This window comes from Chenopodium album, chromosome 11, assembly GCF_948465745.1.
Source record: "Chenopodium album chromosome 11, dcCheAlbu1.1, whole genome shotgun sequence".
Classification (NCBI taxonomy): Eukaryota; Viridiplantae; Streptophyta; class Magnoliopsida; order Caryophyllales; family Amaranthaceae; genus Chenopodium; species Chenopodium album.
Genome location: NC_137844.1, coordinates 16809750 through 16824301, shown reverse-complemented (window position 1 = coordinate 16824301; position 14552 = coordinate 16809750). Strand labels below are relative to the sequence as shown.

Sequence of the window (14552 nt, the reverse complement as noted above, 5' to 3'; positions counted from 1 at the left end):
AATTTTCTCTTCCTCTTTGGCATCTTGACTTACTTTCCTTGACATATCAAGCTCTTTTTTCTCACATGAATCACCTGCCTTCTCACCCTCCTTACTCTTCCTAGAAACACTCTATTCAAGCACTTTACACTCCTAGTGGTGATAGAATACACCGGTTTCTTAGTATCAACTCCTTGAGATGGTAAAGAAGTAGGGTTAGCACTCTCCTTCAAGGTGTTTGCTAATTGGATGATTTGTGTTTCAAGCATTTTGTTGTGTGTCATCATCTCATTGAACTTCTTGCCACTCACCGATATGTAAGTGTTTAAAATCTTGGTTTGGTTCACAATGATTTCTTCCAAAGTAGTCCTATAAGATGAAGGTTGGGCATAGGAATTGTCACCATTGCCTTGAGTTCTTGGAGCAAATCCGGGTGGGGGTCCCTGTAGGGAATATTTCAAGCATTACGATAACCCCAAACTTGAACCCCACTGTGATCATACACTAAAGTACGGTGGCGTTCCAAAGGGAAAGAAAAAGAGCAAAAAGAGTCGCCAACAAGTTTTAGGAACTTGTAAACCCAAAAGACAATCCAAAAGGACCATCAACTACATAAGGTCTTGAACCAAACAGGGCTCGGGGATGAGGGTACGAATCCAATCTACAAAAGAAAGGACCCGCCCTATAAAATAGGCCTCTACTTTGTTCTGCTCGTATTCATGTGCGCTTTTCGAATAACACACAAACATTATATTAAACCTACCCTGTTTAATCTATGTTGGTTGAATATAAATGCACAAATAATACTATTATTGGCGATCACTTGAATTAAAATCACATTAGCCTAAACCAAATTATTAATTATCTTATTAAGCGTGATTTCAAGTACAAATTCCCTTTAACAATCATAAAAGGTGTGATCAAGCAATAACGATAAAATATATCAAGCAACATAATAATAAACCATAAACAATAATGATGATAATAGCATGATATGATAAAGCTTAAATATAATAGCAAGATCCTAGGCATGATACTAACAAGATTAATAACAAATCCTAGCATGTCACTAAACAATAAAGATCGAAGCTTTAAACCTAACATGGTACTAACATGCTATCATGATATTAGAAATAAGTAAAGGCACCCTAAACATGATACTAGAAAGCATAAAATAACATCCTAACATGATACTAGAGAGCATTAAAAGCATCCTAACATGATACTAGGAATTAAACATTAATAAACATGCTTTCTACATTGAAAGAGAGTAATAAGATTACATACTTTGAAGCCTCGTACCTCTTTCTAATAACAAAATACACAAGTTAGTAAACTTCAATGAAAATAATAAAGAATAATTAAAGAATTAAATTGAAATCAAATTAAATAAAGTTTAGACTAGTTTTGGACCAAACCCTCAGAAATTATCAAACCTTGCACGTCTAGGGCGAAGGCAACTTCGAACTTGGCTAAGAGACTCTAAGTCTTGTGAATGCGGAATATTGTATTAAAAAAGCTAGTTTAGAAAGAGAGGGAGAAAGAAAGCATATATTGCTTAGAGAGAGAATAGAGAGAATTAAGGAAGAATTGATGAGAATTGATGAGAGTTGATGATAGATCAAAGTTGAAAACAGAGATTCGGACCCTATTTATAATGAAAATAGTCCGGAAAAACATAGAATTTGATAAGGAATAAAACTACACGCTGTCGCCAGGAATCGACTCTGTCGCGACGCGAAAGGGTCTGTCGCGCGGCGACAGGGTCTGTCTGTCGTTTGGCGACAACCTGTATTAGCGCGTTTTCTTCACGCGGAATCCGATCTTTAATCAACTTGAGCTACGGAATCCGTACAGAAGATAAAATACGTATTTTTAAGATAACAAAATAATATTTTACTCTAAATAAAAGTCTATTTTATAATAATTAATTATTAAATCTAACAATATTAGAATTAAAAAGAATCTTCTAGAAACTTCTAGGAAATTATAATTAATCTTAATAATTTTAGGAATAATAATTAACATTGGGCCCTCCTCTAGATCATTGGGCCGTATTTAAATAATTAACCGGACCCAGTTTAGTATTTTGGCCATAACTTCCTCAATATTCATCGGAATTGGGCTTATAATATATCGTTGGAAAGGTCTTTTCGAGCCCCATCCAACTACATTATTATTGGACCTTAATTATGGACCAAACTAAACTGGTTTGGCTATTTTCAAATAAGTAGAGTTATTTTCAAAACAGAGAGAAGAGAATTTTAATTAAAACTAAACCGCAACACTTGACTTTCAACCACTTTCACCTAATTCGATAATGGTTCGACGTGAAAGGCATTCATCACCGGGTTTGGTTTTGGGGAGACACAAATGGGTGTCTACAGAAGCCCCCACTTTGACTGAGTTTGAAGAAACTTATGTTTCGAAAAACAAAAGTCAAAGTATCGATAGGGACGGAGAATGATTCAGAACGTTCTGCGATTCCAAATCATTCTTATAACGCCGATACCTGCAAACTAATCATTAGTTAAACAGATAAAAGAGTTAAGAAACGCGTATCTTGCACCGTCGAGTACACGTCTCTGAGCGTAACCATTTTGCTGCTTCATTTGTTATTGTTTGCGACAACTTCCACAGTCCCTCGTGAACGCCATCGTTGAAGATAACCATATGTCGTCGCCTTCAATATTCTTGGTGACAATCCTCCACAGTATTTCGGGAACATCGTCGTAAATAACTGTATGTCGTCATCTTCAGGGTTGTGGCCGTACGTCGCCACGGCAGTGTATCGCCGCTGTAGACAATCTTTTCTTTACCTTGAGGGACCGTCGAAGTTGACCATATCTCCCCATCTTCAGAATTTGTGACAGCTCTCCACATCCTAGGGAACACCGTCTATCATTGCTGCTACATCTCGAGCTTTTCCTTGAATCATGGTGACAACTTCCACAATCATAGTGAATGTCGTCGAAGACCGCCTCATCACGAACCGCTCTTCTCAAATATAGGTGACAACTTCCACAATCTTAGCGGGCATTGTCGAAGACCGCCTCATCACGAACCGCTCTTCTCAAATCTAGGTGACAACCTCCACAATCTTAGCGAATGTTGTCGAAGATCGCCCATCTCGTGCTATCTTCTCAAATCTTGTAATAACTCCCTCAATCTTAGCGAAAGCTATCAATGACCGCTTCATCTTGAATCGTTCTTCTCAAATCTAATAGTAACCTCCCCAATCATAGTGAAAGCTATTGAAGGTCGCTTCATCTCAAACCGCCCTTCTCAAATCCAAGTAATAGACTCTTTTTAATCTTAAAGCCCCTTGTTGAAGGCTTCGTCATCTCGAATCTTCAAATCATCTTCCATCCTAGGAAATCGTTGTGAACCGTTACTTTGGTGCTTGCGATGAGCCAGTGCTTAGGCGCTTTAAGCTAAGTGAGACGATCTTTTGTTAGGTCGATCACTCATTGTGATTGTAATCGAGCCAATTACTAAATCATGTCAGATTGCTTAGAGGGGCTAACTGGCGTACCAAGGAACCCAAAATTGCTGAGCCAGGTCTATATGACCACATCATGAAGCCACGTGACCTGTCGCCGCACCAGCGCAAGCCAAAACCTTCTGTCGCCGCGATATTGTTCTATCGCCAGGCGACAAACCTTGTCGTTTGGCGACAGATTTCTTTTTCATTTTTACCGCTGCTGCTGCTGTTCATTGCTCGGTTTCGCTCCGAACTTTCAATTTGGTCGTTTCCTTACGACCAAATCTGCTCAAATCTTTTGGAAATTAAAGCTCTTCATAATTTTGTTCAAACTTCTCTCATCTTGGAAGAATCTCATATATCTATATTCGCGTTTTTTTTCGAAAAAATCCGGGAATATTCTTGCTCGCTGGAATGTACCTGCATCTATATTTATGACTATAGGACTTTGCTCATCTTTATTTTATTATCTTAGGGTTGACCTAAGGCTTAGTGTTTCTTGACTCATTGATTTGACATGACTTAACTCAAATCGTTTGACACATGTGTTAGACTCCACTCGATGTGATATGACACAACATGACTCAATGTACATGACTCGTGTGTCTCGAAAATGCAAAAAAAAGCAAAAAATTTCCGTCATTTTCGTGGAGGGTACCGACTTTCTCCCGAAAAAAGAAGGACGCGAAAAAGAATCGAAGTGTTTAATGGTTCATGATGAATGAGCTTGATCAAGTATATGCATTTGATACTATCCCTCAAGGTGCAAGGATTAATTCCTCCTAAACTATCTTAGTTGACTTGATTATGAAAGTATTTAGGTAACTTAGGCACGGAGGCTAAGCACTTCATACTTTAATACAATGATGATTATAAGTGATGAGTGATGTTGATATGACAAAGCATGCTTCAACGTTATGTTAAGAATTCATGACAAAGGGTTCCTAATTGGAAGTCTATTTGGTCATGTATCCGTGATGTGTGTGAAAGTGACACTAAGGTTAGGCTGCAAAGGCTAACGGTGTGGAAAAGTATTATTTGATAAGAGTCAAATAATGATGACTCTTAGGCTAGGTAGGCTAATGATGTAAGGATCAAGCCCCCAAGTCTAGCTCTAAGTGAATAGGGATGAGCATTGGAGATCCCTTGACATGATCATGGTGTAAGTGTGTGAATGTGAAAATGAACGCATTTTTATTATGGTCGCACCTCAATATGAGGTTGCCTACGTATCCGTTAGGAATCAGGCCAAACGTAGCTCTAGCCGAACCTCGCACAAGTGTGTATATACCTCAAAAAGGTCTTTTTAAGGGTGGTAACGTGGTTAGGCTAAAGGTTGAAGAAGAAGGGGATAAAGGCTCAAGACCCTAGATAAGCCCCCAAGGTGTGCAACCTTGCTTTTGAATCTTTGTATTTTTTTATGCTTGAAGTTTCTCATTTTTGAGCTCTTTCTTTTTTTTTTTTTTTTTTTTTTTTTTTTTTTTTTTTTCTCTTCTATTTATTTTTCTTTTGCATTTTTCATATTCGCATTTTTTTTATAAGTGTGGGCAATCTCGATCATGCGGTCTATCACTCACTTGGCATTCATTTTTCTCAGGCACGGTACCGAGCACTCGATAAGAAACGCAATCTGAGACATGTTCTTATCAAAGACATTTTCATATCAAAGACATTGGAACACTTGCCCTTTTGTACAATTTTTTTCATTTACTTATTTTTATTTTACTCTTTTGAGATCACTCAAGCTTTCATATTTAAAACTTGCATAAGTTACACACCATCCCATCCCAAGGTTAAGTAGATGTGGGTTGAAGAAAAAAGAAGTCTATCGTTAGACGAGGCTCAAAGTGGTTTATCAAGAAAAGGATTATATATTTGAAGGGTGAAGATGATATGACATGGCTACAAGGGGTGCCTCAAATCATAGGTATACCTTGTGCTTAATTCGGCGATTTTTTTTTTCAATGCAATGATCATATGCGAGGAAAGAAACGCTCATTTTATTAAAAGGAAAAAAGAAAAACCTACAAAGTAAATCTAAGGAAAATGCAAGGTGCCTATGCTAGACTTATGGGGGAATGGTTTGAAAAAAGAAGAAGAAAGCATGAAATCTTAGTGAGAAGCTTGCCTTGTGTTTTGTCTCATCATTACTCTTTTTTTTTATTATTATTGTCAATCACATGACTCAAACTCGATTCAACATACATAGATGGGAAGAGATCATGAAAGAATGAAGGGAATGATATGTGTGGAGAAAGTATGTAGTGAGTGGGAAGATGATGGAGATGGAGAAATATGGAAGAATTAGGAATAGAATGGCCCCAACTTAAATGACGGAAAAACGACTCATGCATGAACCTAAGACATGGTCATAGTGTGACAAACATGTTATGTGTGTGCTAAGACTAATGAGTGTAGGTGACATGTTAAGACTTGTGTCATGACCATGTGGCTAGACTATGTGACTAGACTTAAGCACAAACTAAATTAAGACTTCACGTATATGCATTAAACTGGACAGGCTGTGGTATTTTAGTCATAACTTTTAATTTGTGATTCTGATTGGGACGAAACCAACGCCATATTAAGATAAAACTGGGGGCTACAGATCCATAGGTTGTACGACTCGTGGTTATTCCTAGAACTCCTTCTATGACCAAAACAAGTTGACGCATGTGCAGTATACGGGAATAAAAATCCGGGTTGACTTAATGGAACTATGACTCGATTTTAGGCTTGTTCATTAGTTCAAATTAATTAATTAATTAAACAAAGAACTTTAGTCATTAGTCAATTTATTTATTCTTTAACACAAGTCAAACAAACAGTTAACACACATATAATATATACAAGCAAGGGTGCACAAGTAGTTCACATAGTCACAATATGATGAGTTTGCAACCTAACCATGGCTCTAGTTCTCTAAAGTTCGAGGATATGGGTTAAGTCAAAAAGGTCCATGGTTATGAATCCATATGCATTGCACACAAGCCTACTGGGAGGGTTGGAGCGAATGGACAGGATTCCGCGAGTTCGTGATGAAATCGAACTCGACTCCATGGTTTGGTGGATTCACAAACTTTGCACGTACCCAAATCTGAACTTTGCACATGATAGTGGGATATTCCATTGGGCAGGTGAAGCAGGAACCCCCAGAGGGTTATTTCCATATGTAGAACACATATGGGTTCAGAAAAGTGAGAAAAGGACTCAATCAATAAGCAAAATCAAGCCAACAATGCTAGAAATGGTCAAAGCAAGAAGGCAGACCCCTGGCTCGGTATTGGAAGAACTTGGCGCCAGACTACAGGGACTGTTGCCGCAAAAAAGCTCCTGTCGCCAGGCGACAGAAACTTTTTACGGGCGACAAGCCCTGTTTTCTAGACGCTAGTTCCTACATGCCTTGGCAAGTTTCTGTGTTCTTCGAATTTTCCAGATTTCGCATCATCTTTTCGATTCTAGTCATGAAAGATATTTCTCAAATTTCCTACGTGTAAAATTCCTATGGATTGACTCATGGGGTGCTCCCATGAGGACCTTTTAATGCATATGACAATAATGTTAATCAAATCACGCACATGAAATACTTAGAATTTTTCGAGTCTCATCCGCTCATTCTAAATAATTGCCAAAATTAAATAAATTTCAGGAATATAAATAGAAATCCTCCCCAGTGGAGTCGCCAAAAACTAGAGGGAATATTTCAAGCATTACGATAACCCCAAACTTGAACCCCACTGTGATCATACACTAAAGTACGGTGGCGTTCCAAAGGGAAAGAAAAAGAGCAAAAAGAGTCGCCAACAAGTTTTAGGAACTTGTAAACCCAAAAGACAATCCAAAAGGACCATCAACTACATAAGGTCTTGAACCAAACAGGGCTTGGGGATGAGGGTACGAATCCAATCTACAAAAGAAAGGACCCGCCCTATAAAATAGGCCTCTACTTTGTTCTGCTCGTATTCATGTGCGCTTTTCGAATAACATACAAACATTATATTAAACCTACCCTGTTTAATCTATGTTGGTTGAATATAAATGAACAAATAATACTATTATTGGTGATCACTTGAATTAAAATCACATTAGCCTAAACCAAATTATTAATTATCTTATTAAGCGTGATTTCAAGTACAAATTCCCTTAACAATCATAAAAGGTATGATCAAGTAATAACGATAAAATATATCAAGCAACATAATAATAAACCATAAACAATAATGATGATAATAGCATGATATGATAAAGCTTAAATATAATAGCAAGATCCTAGGCATGATACTAACAAGATTAATAACAAATCCTAGCATGTCACTAAACAATAAAGATCGAAGCTTTAAACCTAACATGGTACTAACATGCTATCATGATATTAGAAATAAGTAAAGGCACCCTAAACATGATACTAGAAAGCATAAAATAACATCCTAACATGATACTAGAGAGCATTAAAAGCATCCTAACATGATACTAGGAATTAAACATTAATAAACATGCTTTCTACATTGAAAGAGAGTAATAAGATTACATACTTTGAAGCCTCGTACCTCTTTCTAATAACAAAATACACAAGTTAGTAAACTTCAATGAAAATAATAAAGAATAATTAAAGAATTAAATTGAAATCAAATTAAATAAAGTTTAGACTAGTTTTGGACCAAACCCTCAGAAATTATCAAACCTTGCACGTCTAGGGCGAAGGCAACTTCGAACTTGGCTAAGAGACTCTAAGTCTTGTGAATGCGGAATATTGTATTAAAAAAGCTAGTTTAGAAAGAGAGGGAGAAAGAAAGCATATATTGCTTAGAGAGAGAATAGAGAGAATTAAGGAAGAATTGATGAGAATTGATGAGAGTTGATGATAGATCAAAGTTGAAAACAGAGATTCGGACCCTATTTATAATGAAAATAGTCCGGAAAAACATAGAATTTGATAAGGAATAAAACTACACGCTGTCGCCAGGAATCGACTCTGTCGCGACGCGAAAGGGTCTGTCGCGCGGCGACAGGGTCTGTCTGTCGTTTGGCGACAACCTGTATTAGCGCGTTTTCTTCACGCGGAATCCGATCTTTAATCAACTTGAGCTACAGAATCCGTACAGAAGATAAAATACGTATTTTTAAGATAACAAAATAATATTTTACTCCAAATAAAAGTCTATTTTATAATAATTAATTATTAAATCTAATAATATTAGAATTAAAAAGAATCTTCTAGAAACTTCTAGGAAATTATAATTAATCTTAATAATTTTAGGAATAATAATTAACATTGAGCCTTCCTCTAGATCATTGGGCCGTATTTAAATAATTAACCGGGCCCAGTTTAGTATTTTGGCCATAACTTCCTCAATATTCATCGGAATTGGGCTTATAATATATCGTTGGAAAGGTCTTTTCGAGCCCCATCCAACTACACTATTATTGGACCTTAATTATGGACCAAACTAAACTGGTTTGGCTATTTTCAAATAAATAGAGTTATTTTCAAAAGAGAGAAAAGAGAATTTTAATTAAAACTAAACCGCAACACTTGACTTTCAACCACTTTCACCTAATTCGATAATGGTTCGACGTGAAAGGCATTCATCACCGGGTTTGGTTTTGGGGAGACACAAATGGGTGTCTACAGTCCCCTTTTATTGTTGTTTTGAAAATTACCTTGATTTTGGTTGCTCCAATTACCCCGGTTTTTATTTTAGCCATTGTTTTGGTGATGGTTACCATAGCCTTGGTTTTGGCTTTGGTTTCCATACCCTTGACCTTGACTTTGATTATTATAGCCTTGATTGTCATAATTCCCTCGAAAATTTTTATTTCCTTGGTTTTTATAACCTCCATTTTGGTTATAATTATCAAAGTTCCCTTGGTGAGAATTTCTATTCCCAAAGCTCATTTGTGCATCAAATCTTTGCCCATTGTCATTGTTTGGGATAAAGTTCACTTGTTCACATTCATTGTTATTAACATCATCACAATTATCAAAAGCATGTGGACAATTAGATGTATCATGTTCATATGATCCATATACATCACAAAACAAACAACTATTTGACATATTGTTTGAAGTAGGAGGAGTTGAGTTAGAAGATGTACCTCTCCCCTTATCGTGGGAGGGAAGAATTAGTGCTTGTGATGAAGCACTCTCAAGCTTTGCTTTGATTAAGGTCATCTTCTTTCCCAAGTTTAAAATTTGTGAGGACAAATTGTTGATGGAATTGAGATGGTCGATTGAATACACCGTAGAACCACTCTTACTTGTCAACTCTCTCTCACCCTCTTGCCAATCCATGTAGTGTCTCACAACATCCTCAATTATGTCCACCACCTCCTCTTCCGTCTTGTTCATGTTAGGGCCTCCGGCACCGGCATCTAAGCAAGATTTTCCTTGAGGGCTTAGACCTCCATATAAGATTTGGATGATTTAATAGGTGGGAATCCTATGATGTGGGCACTCTCTTTTATACTTCTTGTACCTTTCCCATGCCTCATATAAGCTCTCGTTCCCCTTTTGCTTGAAGCTTTGAATGAGCGTCCTAGCTTCGGCCGTCTTCTTTTGTGGATAGATACGAGATAGAAATTCATTAGTCACTTCATCCCATGTCCTCAAAGAGTTCGGTTTCACCTCTTTGTCCAACCACTTTAGAGCACATCCAATAAGATAAAAAGGGAAAAGTTTAAGTCAAATGAACTCTTGAGTAACCCCATTCACCTTGATGGTATTGCAATACTTCTCAAACTCCTTAAGATGGTGAGGGGACTCTCATGCTTGGCTCCACTAAATTAACGCCGCTCTATCAATGTAATCATCGTTGGTCTTATCTCAAAGTCATTTGCCAATGTCGGGTGGTGGGGGGGGGGGGGGCGGGAATAATTCCGCTTTCAAACCTATAGGCTCCTGGAGTTCCCAACTCCTTCAATGCTACACTCAGATTAGCACCCATACTTTCTCGTTCTTCTTCTTCTTCTTGATGGTCTTTCTCTCTTGAGGGACTTGAGCTTAAGGAACGATTAGCAACCCTTATCTTTGGTATGGTCCTCTCAATTTTCGGATCAAATGGCACTAAATTTCGATCTCATGCCCTACGCATACAAATCTCAAAGGAAAATGTTAATAGCACGGCTACAGATGTAGCGTAAAAGAAGTAAAATCTTTTTGTATATTTCAAATAAAATGGAATAGACTCAATCAACAATAACAAATAACCATGCCATTCCACGACAATGGCGCCATTTTGACGGGAGAGGAAAATCCTAGTTCGTTGAGTTCTAAGACTCCCCCAATCAAATCAAATTTATAACCAAACCCAACCCTAGTATAGGGGTAAGTCTGGGTCGAACTCAAGGGAATGGGGTATAAGCTATGGTCTCTAGTTAAGCTATTCCGAAGTCTTAAGCAAACGGTTTGGTCTAAACAATCAAATCAACACAATCAAAGCTAACAATAGAAATCAAAATCAAGGTACTAGGGATTTAGGATCCACATGCATTCACGATAATCATACTAATTTGTCGGGAATTTAATCAATCAAATAATGCGAGGGAAAATGGTATTTGCAATCAAAATCACTTGAAGAGCTATTTCCTAGGGTCAAGCTAGTGGTCTCTACGAATGACAATCAAAGGAAAATCGTAAAACAAGATCAATCGATAATAGTAGCTTCCAAATCAATGTGTCGTATCAATGAAAACTACAATGTAGTCTAGCTTGATAATCAAGGTTAGCTACTCTTTAACAAATCAAACACATGCACAAATTCCATCAACCAATTTAATCACAATATCCAATCAATCAAAATCCCCAAACTGGCAATAGTTTATCATTTATACATTATTTATCACATCCCTAGCAAAGGAAATACTCACTACACATTATAAAATTGAAAAGCATAACTAAACTGATCATCAATTTCATCATCAACATTGCAATCCAAATATCAACAATTAATTAAGCAATCTATAGAAATTCAACAATATACCTAATATCAAAGACTAAAATTGCATTAAAGAGAAAGGAATTCTTACAAAACCTTGATCAATATCAAAGAGAATGAAGATCAAAATGTAGCAATCATCATTTACCAAGTTTCTCTCTCTAAAATCAAAGAACAAAGTTTCCCAAAATCTTGAGCTTCTCTCTTTAAAAATCTAAGAATAAATTCTAGTCTAATTCTCATACAATTCTCCTCCTCCCTAAAAAGAAGAAAAATCCATATATAGTAAAACTAACAAAGGAGAAGTTAGTTAGACGTCTAAAAAGAACCCAAATAGGCGCGCCCTCTCCTCAATATGCGCGGCCGCGAAGAAATGGGTACGGAACGGGGAAACAGAACCGCGCGACCGCGCCCCTGCTCTGCGCCCCCGCGCCACTGTCCTGCGCGCCCACGCCTGGGAGCAAGGCAACTCCACTCGTGCGTCCATCGATGCTTTCGTGCGCTCCACTTGATGAACATTGGGGGTGACAGTTTACAAAGGCCTCCACGGTGGGTGCAATACCATTTTTGATGCCCACGCAGCTTGAGAGCGCGACCTAGAAGACTTGGACTTTGCAACCCTTAACACTTGAGCTTCAATAGGAGAGATCGGCTTGCATATTAAGCCTTGTAAATCCCGAGAAAAAGCCATTGAGTTCCTTGAACATCACTAATCTCCTGAAATCAAAGAAAAGAAAACAAATAAAAGAGAAAAGGCAAAATAAACTAAGGAAAGCAAGAAATCGGGAAAACAACTAATGAAAACACAAACTAGAGAAATAACAAATAAAACTAAGGAAAAAGAGATGAAAGAGCTATAAAAGCGATTAAAATTCATCCTAAAAGAGGCTAAATGAGTGCCATAAATGACACTCATAAGCAAGCAACTTGATGTTGCTTAAGGGAGTTCTCGAGTTCGAGCCTCATCGAATGCAGAAAACTCTTGTTGGGAGACTCACCCACCATAAGCCTAGGTGTGCAATATTGGTCGGATCCGGATATAGTCGGAGCTAAGCTCTGGTGAACTGGGTGGGGCAAACTGGAAAAAAAAAACATTATATGAGCAGAAAAAGTTAACTCATTTCAATTCATACCAATTAAGAGGACTTGAAGGCGTTGAAAAATGTTAGGAACAAGGTCGTTACCATTGCAGTAGATGACAATGATGATGTGTCCCAACAATAGGAATAAGGTTGTACATGTGGATGGTAAGTTGGGATTAAGGGAAGGTTTGTTAATAAATAAACTAAACTTACCAAATACTAATTCAAGGGGATTTGTTTTAGGAAAAGATATGATGCATCTTATATTCATTTCTATCTTCTGTGCTTTATTGATTAGATGAGGTTTGCAATTAGGAATTTAGATAGATTTTAGGTATATAATCAATCTAGAATTGTTTAGGCTTGGGGAGCAAGTAAAATATCCTTATTGATATGGGATTCTAGTTTAGCCTATAGAGGGTTTAGGCTTACTAGAAAATTAATGTTGGTTTGATGATGATTTATTGAGGAGGAAAATCATCCAGAGGGTGAAAAATATTGATGGTTCATTGACGAGAAAATCCGTCCAAAGGGTTATTGTCTTATTTTGTATGAACTTAATAAAACAATATTTTGTTTGAGGGGAGGAATCTAAATTTCTTAATAAACATTGTCTATTTTATTATTAAATTTTGGTATTTGTTTTACATTGTATAAGCGGGTGACTTCCCACATCGTTCCAATGCACACATTCGTTATAACATATACAAATATATATAAAATATATCCTAAATCTACGATAAATATTATCTAATATATAATATTTATCATACTTCCGCAGTCATAGTGAGAGGATGACGTACGTTAAAACCAGATCTAAAATCCAAAAACAAGTCTCGTGGAAGGCCTTTAGTTAAAATGTTGCAAACTGATATCTAGTAGAAACATGCAGAACTCTAACATTGCCCAAAGCTACATTTTCTCGAACGAAATAAATGAATATCCATCTCCATATGCTTTGTGCGTTGTTGTTATTGGACCGGGTTTCTAGCTAGGTAGATAATGTTAACATTATCACAGTATACAAGAGTAGCCTAACAAAGAGGTCAATGTAGCTCAAGTAAGAGATTACGAAGCAAACAAGCCTAGAGACAACATTCGCGACGCCTCGATATTCTGCTTCTGCACTCAAATAGGAAAAAGTAGGCTAACGGTTAGATGACCAAGAAGCGAGGTTGTCCCCAAGAAAACTACAATAGCCTGAAATAGATCGACGGATGTCGGGACAACCTCCCAAATCAACATCAATATAAGTAACCAATCGAGTAGGAGGAAACAGATATAAATGTAATCCATGATCAATGGTATCCTGAGCACAGATACTTTAATGCATCATAATGAAATTCCCGGGCACCACTAGAAAACAGGCGATTTTTGACAGAAAAATTCCGTCGAAAACACCCTGTTTTCCGTCGGAAAATGTGTTTCCGACGGAGTTCCGTCAGAAAATTTCGTTGACAGCGTGTTTGTAGGAAAACGATCTTCTTCGACATCGAAAGAGGTTCCTTCAGCCCAGAAAAGTCCGTCGAAAATTTTCCAACAGACACAATTTCGCCGGAAATTTCCGACAGAAATTCCGTCGGAAACCCCTGCTAAAAAAATAAAATAAAAAGTTCGCCCCACTACCAGTATCGCCACCAGACGCCACCACCACAATTAAAATAAACCACAAGTTATTCCCCACAACCCCCACCGCTACCAGCCCCCACCACCGCCTTAACCCGGCCACCACCGTCTTAACCTACGACTTGACCCCAGTCCCTAGATCTACAATCCTAACCCTAAACCCACCACCACCTTAACCAACCCAACCAAACCCATTTTTTCATTCCTAACCCTAAACCTATATCTAAAACCTTGACCAAACAATCCGGCCGAACAACCACCTGGACCTACCCACCTAAAACCCCCCAAAAACCACAACCACAACCATTTGAAAATCACAACGACAACAACTAACTTAACAAAAAAATTCAGAAAAAAGAAAGAAAATTAAAAACAAGAAAACATACCTTTTAAGCTAAAAAATTGCCTTGATTTTCACCTCGAATTTGGTGTAAAATGACCAAATTC

At 37.5% G+C, this 14552-nt stretch overlaps 1 non-coding gene across 1 annotated transcript; it reads left to right on the top strand.

The window, feature by feature from the left end:
• The first annotated feature begins 9900 nt into the window (after window positions 1-9900).
• LOC145569670 (small nucleolar RNA R71) lies at window positions 9901-10006 on the top strand. The gene has a single exon (XR_014096233.1). It is a non-coding gene; the product is annotated as a small nucleolar RNA R71 (small nucleolar RNA).
• Window positions 10007-14552: the final 4546 nt, after the last annotated feature.